This window comes from Cavia porcellus, unplaced genomic scaffold (genome assembly GCF_034190915.1).
Source record: "Cavia porcellus strain 051 isolate PalLab524CR breed Dunkin Hartley unplaced genomic scaffold, mCavPor4.1 scaffold_21, whole genome shotgun sequence".
NCBI classification, from domain to species: domain Eukaryota; kingdom Metazoa; phylum Chordata; class Mammalia; order Rodentia; family Caviidae; genus Cavia; species Cavia porcellus.
In genome coordinates, this window is record NW_026947504.1 from 61,048,398 (window position 1) to 61,055,783 (window position 7,386).

Consider the following 7,386-nt stretch of genomic DNA (forward strand, 5'->3'; position numbering starts at 1 on the left):
GCTGAAGTCTGTCAGACGAAGGTTACACCGGACCCAGCTCTGTGCTTGTACCTTGGAAACCAGGTTTACTGTGACCCAGTAAACAGTATCTCCAGGTGGTATTCAGTCAGTCACTGCCTCATCACCTCACATTAACTTTCACCTTCTCTTGCTGTGCCATGTCCAGGAGCATCTGGAAGCTGATTGAATTTGGCTTGTGGGATTACCGCAGTCACCTGATGGAATAACCATGTCAAAAAGTAACCTAAAAGTCAATATTATGTGATCTGTTCTTATTCATCCCACCTTGGTTTCTGGTGGTTATTTTGCTCTCAATATTTGCTCCAGGCTGGTGACAGCTTTTCCAATTTCCTCTAATTCCTCAAAACCCAGAAACATGATTAAGCTGTTTTTACCCTTTCTCTTTTCTTGGGCACATTTTATCGAGGTTAAAAGATAGCAGTTACCATTCTCTTTTGATTTTTTCACTAGTCTTTGTTTTCTGCTACTACTGACTTAGTTTTCTTGTATTCTTTCCAATAAGAAGTGAATTTTCTTTCACAGCAGATTCAGAATTAAACAGCAGTTGAAGAACTGGACTTTCCCCGAATCACCATCAACCTCAGCAGTCTCTTACTCCCTTTGCGTTTTAAAAGCCCATCCGCCTTCCGTTGCTGTCTGTGTGATCATTATCACCATCATCATCATCTTTTTTTGTTTTGCTAAGAATGTTTATCCTGGGATTCAGCTTTCCTGACCCTGTTAAAGCTCAGAGCCGTTTTCCTACACTCAAGGTTGGGAACACCCTCATCTTTAACTTCTGCCCACGATCTGTCAAAATCTAAGCTCACTAAAGGAAAATCTGTGCAAACACACTAGTTTTCACTTTAGGGCCTTCCAGTCCCTTTTTTCTCCTGCCTGGTGGCTTGCAGGATCACCCCTTTACCTTTGCTGACCCTTACCCAAATTTCTATTTGTATACACATATTTTATGTATAGCTCCCTGCTTCCTAGGATTGCTTCTTTGGAGTAGGATACATATTTTTTTATCACCATGATTTGATCTTGGATCAGATGGAGGCTTTAACAACAATTTTAAATGTACTTAACAAATATTTATAGGTGTTTACTATGTGCCAGGCATAAGTCTTCAGGATTTCTGCAATAGATGTAGTACTTGGAGTTAGAATTTCTGGTCTGCTTTGTTTATGACTCTGATCTGTGCCTGGATAGATGGACTCGAGGGGCCATAAATAGTGTCTCTGTGGTCCTCCTGAACTGCCCTTTTAGGGATGGTGAGGTGTTTCCTGTGCCTTTAGCATTCCTTCCGTGTCAGACATGGCATCCTCTGAAGTAACAGATTTCAAAGATTTATCTGGCTCTCTTGCTCCATACCGAGATCAAAGTCTTGTTTGCTGAGAGCGGGTGTGCCATGTGAGACCCTGTTTTGTACCCAGTGGGGTGGAACAATGCCATGTTGAAAAAATGTCTTGAAAACAGTAGCCTACCACCCCAAATTCACCCTAAACCTAGTGAGTCTCAGTTCCTCATTGTTTATGCCCCTTAGATCCTTCGAGGAGCTTCAGAATGCAGATTTCAGGCCCTCTCTGGCAGGGATTCTGATAAGCACAAGGAGTTGGTGTCTTCCAAGCACCTGGCCGTGTCATTGCCATGGGGTGTGCAGTCCAGTGCACCCTGGGTCAGCAGCTCTATGCCAGCTCTTACCTCTGCTCAGTCCTGCTGCCCCTTGATGCTGCACTGCACTGTCACTTCCCTTTGTTATGGTCAGCGTTTGTTTCCAACAAGTGGATGGGTGGCCTCTGCCCTCAGCTGAACATTTAGTCATCTCTGTGTTGATGCAGATCCGGGTCTCCATCTCCTGACCTGGTTTTGAGCTCCTCTGCCCTCCTGTAGCTGGTGCTCCCGGTTCCTTCCTGTGCCTTTCCTTCGTCACCTCACGTTACTGTCTCATGTTCTTCCCTCTCTTCCTGGAGTCCGCGGGCAGACTGTGTGTGACAATTCTTGCCCTGTCACAGTGGATGCTCCTCCCAGGGCTCCTTGGCTCTTTGGGACTTTTATCAGCGTCCGTGCTCGTACAGAGCTGAGAACTAGAACAGGTCAACTGGGCAGGAAGCAGACTGGCTTGCCTGTTGTCTTCTCACAGCCAAACAAGGAGTGTCTTACAGTATAAATGGGGCATATTTGGTGCTCTTGTTACCACAGGTACTCTTGTGTTGGCTTCCCATAGGGAAGGGAAGATGGGGGAAACACAGACAGTTTTGGGGAATATTGTGATCTTAGTAGAATGGGTCGCAGGATCTTGCTTTCTCGACTTAGGGAGGCTGCCCTTGGATACGAGTGGCTCCTTTCCATGGCTTTTAGCTGGTATTCTTATAAGGCCCATATATTTATTTCTGGGATTTGGTGGTGACTCAGGACCAACAGTTACTTTGTCATTCTTTGTCATATGTGCTCCATTCCATTGATCAGACACAATCATGCATCTGTGAGCACCAAAGCGCTCCAAAAAGATGGATTGTAAGCTGTAAGCAGAAGGAGAAAGAGAAGTCTGCATGGCTTTTTAGGGAATTCTTTGCTTTTCTTTGTGCTGCAGTTTCTTCTATCAGGGGCAATGGGAAAGACTTTCTTTTGCCCCCTGAAGGTTTGCTGGAATGAACAGATAATACATAGGGTGGATAGAAGAGATGATATCAAGATTTGTGATGTGCAGAGGTAATCACAGTATTGTTATACAGCAGCTTAAAATGACTCAGTGTCTGAACCCTTTTCTATAGGGAAAAGGCACAGTGGGAAGGTGTTGAACAATTTTTCGGGGAAGAGAGAAAAAATTTTGGGGGAGTTCAGTGAGCTTGGGGAAAATGGGAGCATATGATGGTCTGGGGCAAAATCTATTGGGTCGGGGCTGGGGATTTAGCTCAGCCTGCCTTGTAAGCGCATGGTTGTGAGTTCAATCCCTGGTACCGATAAAAAAAAAAAAAAAAAAACACTATTGGGTCAATAGTACAGAAAATAACATTGTAAATGATTCTCAGACAAAGATATGCCTCTCTTTCTTGATAAGAGTTTAGGTAATGAAGGCTTAGAAGCCTGAACTTCAAGTAGACAAGGAGATATCAGAGCTTCATCTTTCTCAGCCCTTGCTACTATGTTCTGTGGTTTAAAATAGCACATCAGGGCGCCAGAGTTTAGAGTGACCATCCTTGAACTTCTTTACAGCCATTCCTCCAATAACTGCTCGAACCTGGCTATGTCATTGGGTCTGACTTGGAGTCTCCAACACAGGTCACACCTTTAGCTTCCAAAATCACAATGTTTAATCAGTAGATATTCAGGCTAAACATCAATGTGTATTGGTTTTAAGGAACTCAGTCTTTGGAAAAGTATATTGCTGCAAAACATGCCAGTACAAACCAAATATATCTCATTTTTACAACATAAATTAAATACACGATGAACTGTAATGAGCTTAAATACCCAAGAGATTATGAATGAACAGGAATACACCAATGGCATCAACAGGGCCTCTCTGGGGCTGTGTCCACAGGGTATGCACGGGCATCTTCCTTGCCATACTCTTTAAATTCCTTTTCTCCTTTCCCACATCCTTTTCACTTAGCATTGGCACATAGCTAAACACTCAGTAAATGATTTTCAGATTCTTATTTATGAATAGTTAGGCAAATGCTCAGATTTTTTTCCCATCTGTCATTGACTTTGAAATGAGTTTAGTTCCCATTTCCATTTGAGAGTTTAAATGCTGACCAAAGTCCCAAATGAGCATGTTTTGGCCCTAAAAACACTCCTTGTCTTCTACTAGCTCATGTGGGCTTCAGGTACTCTGCCTCTCTATTCTCCTCTCCTAATTTTGTTTAACTGCATTTTGAGCTACAAAATTTAGTGAGCATAGATGGGGACACAGAGGTGAGGTGCTAAGGGAATCTAATTTACTGCTGTCCTGACTACAAATGCAAAAGAAATCTGTGAATCATTGATAGATCGATCCCACTAAGGCTGGACTTCAATAATTAATAATTGTGAAAAATGCAGTTCAGTCTTCCATCTCAAGGATCCTAGAGCAAAAGGCCTTTGGGCTTAATTGCACAGAGAATTAAGACCCTCAATGCAATCTTGGCTAACTCCCTCCTGAGTGGTTCCCAGTTGTGGCCATGAAAATTCACTGTGTGAATGGTAAAGGCTGACTTCACCTGCAAGCTGATTCTGAGATGGGCTGAGTCCTGGTTGCTGTACACATGATTATCTGGGTATGACCTATTTCTCTAGGGAACCGGTCTGTAATTTGGAAAGGAAATGGCCTGTGTCTCTGCAGAAGGGTATCTGTGTTCACAGAGGAGGAGGGTAGGGAGACTGATGGGGAGCAGGGGAGGAGACAGGGAAGACCGAAGGAACATCTGCTCCAGTGCTTTGCTGATGCCTTTTCTTGGGGGGGCGGAGGTGGGGTGGGATGAAAGAGAGGGCAGGGCTCACAGAGCAGTTACCTTCTTATCCAAAATAGGATTGGGATGGCCGGGAAACCTTAAGGAGGGGGGATAGTATTTCACATAGGACACACTGCAAGACCATTTCTTCCCTGGCTGAGAGCAGACGGGGGGGAGGAGGAGGGATCCCAAGCAGGGTGCAGCCCCCTTACCTTCGTAGGCCCATTCTGTCTGACTAGCCTGGTGTCTCAGGGAGGACATAGGAACCATCAGATAGCCAGAAGGTGACTCCATGGCAAACTCCACAGCAGCCTCAGAGGCAGGTTCAAGGGCAGTGAGGATAGATGGGATGATAACAGAACTACTCTCCTGAAAAGTGCTGACAGCTGAGCTCCTGTTGGAGGGGAGCAAGGTGCTGGTTAACTCCAGGCAGAAGCCATGTGAGGGACAAAGGTCTGAGGCATACTGGGAAGTTGGGGAGAGGATGACTGCCCTCCAGGTCCCGTGGACTTCCAGAGACCACAAGGTTGGACTGTGTGTTGTTCTGGACAGCAGATAGACATGATGCCAACTGCTGTTTTACAAAAACGTGAAAGGATGTGTAAATACCATCAGAGGTCACTGGGACAGAATGCCATCACTGAATATTCTAGAACATTCTGCCTCCTTCCTAGCTTACAACCATATTCATTCTACTGGGCCTTCTTCCTTCGCCATTGACTCAGAGAGGAAAAATCACTGCCATAGACCACAGAAGGGCCACGGAAGTTTAAAATCAAGCACTAAGGTTTGTTCCTGTAGTTGGCACCAACATAAGCATATTACCACCATGGAAGTTCTTTTAAGGGCCCAGTGGCAGGGCTTTGGGTGTGCGCGACCAGTCTTGGGCTCTTGCAGCATAGGATCAAGGAGAATGCACAGGCCCACGTGCGTCTTGTCCCAGAAATCTCTGGCTTTTGACTGGGACTGAGAAAAGGAATGCCAGGGGGTCTTTGGAGCATTTTTCTTTTTTGTGCCAGGCATCGAACTCATGACCTTGCTCTTGCCAGGCAGGCGCTTATGCCACTGAGCTAAATCCATGGCTTTTGGAGCATTTTGACTCTGAAATCATTTCATGTGTTCCGGTCTGACTGGCAGAGATAGGATCAGGGGAAATGATCATCATATAAAGGTGTGGTGAAAATGGCTGGTAGCAAAGACAGACTGATGTCTGGTGACCTGAGCTTACATGTTGGTCCTGGTAGTATAGCAGAGCATTGTAGGTAAGCTGAACAAGCAGAGGGAGTTATTCATTTTTTTTTTTTTTTTTTTTTGTCTTTTTCCTTTTTATCGGTACCAGGGATCGAACTCACGACTGCCTGCTTGCAAGGCAGGCGCTTATGCCGCTGAGCTAAATCCCCAGCCCCTATTCTTGAGGTAACATCGGCAACTCTGGTCATTTTTGCCTTTATATCCATTTACCCAGCACCCATGCTGGCTTGGGACAGGACAGGGGCTTCCTGGATATCTGTCCAGGTGGAGCTTTTGGCCTCTGGTCTTAGGAAGCAGAACCAGGGCCATGGTTTATCTGAGCTGAAGACCACCTCTGTGTTCCATTATCAAGGGAGGATCATGGGCTCTGATCAATGAGGAGGGCCCTTCATGTGCCGAGGGGCCATTTGTGGCCGATGTGGGGACATGAGAAGGGGAGCTCTTCCAGGTCTGTGTGGCAGGCAGCCTTCTTGTTTATAAGGATCCCATAGAAGGCTCACCTATACAGCTCCCTTTCTCAAACCTGACTTTAACACACACACACACACACACACACACACACACACACACACACGTAGCTCTTCTGGTACGTGTGTGTTTGTTTGTGTGGGCCACAGCTGACCCGAGTCAGGATTAATGCCAGGCAGGTAACTGCCTACTGCCTCCCCATCTTGGATCTCCAAAGGCTCCTGAAACAGTATCTCTAAATATGGGTTTCCCAAAAGAAAACTATTACCTTGCATCAAGACTAGTCACGACTGCTGTCGAATACTGCTCCTCGAATTCTATTGGGGAAAAAGACAAAACAGAAAGACAATAATGGCAAAAAATGTTGAGGCTGAAGTTAAGAAGGCCTAAATTATAGAAATTTCCTATTTTACTTTACCTTGTCTCTCTTCATAGTTTCCTTTAAACATTGCAAGGTTGAAACTTTATAAAATTAGAGACAACTCAACAAGAAGATAGTTATCAAGAAACTGTAGATTTTAAGAATTCAAGTTTCCTGAGTCTCTTAGGTGGTCACAAGGATCTCCTTCTGTCAGGGGAAAACTACAGCTGTCTAGCAGAGATGACTAAGGTACAGAGGACATAAATATTAAGAATTATTTTTAATTGCAAAATAATCTGATTGTGTCCTTTAACCAGTTATTCTCCTTGCATGATATGATGTCCAGAATTTCAGGTACAGTTGGGCTAAAAAGCACCAGCAATTCAAGTAACAGGGAAGAACATGGAAGCAGTCTAGAGATGAGAAGCAAAATACTTTAATTTGAACATGCATGTTCACTTACCCATAGTTTATTCTTGAAATGTTACTGAGGCATATTTATTATTAAAATAATATCTAAACAATTAAGCCATGTGAGCAAATGGTGAAGTTACAATACTCAGTTACAAAATCAAAATACCGACGTGTTTACGGAGCACGTTTAGAACAGTGAAAACAAGATAAGACCGTAAGTTAAGAATTACTACTACTAAATATACAGACACTAAAAGCAGAGAGACAATAAAGAACACTAAAATGTGGGTGTGCCAGGGGTGGTGGTGCACACCATTAATCCTAGCAGTTGGGAGGCTGAAGGGGGTGATTGCTGAGAGTTGAGGCCAGCCTGGGCTACACAGTAAGACCCTGACTCAAAAGACAAAAAAACAAAAGCCAAAACAAAAGTGAATGTGCTTTATAATATTTGGGTGT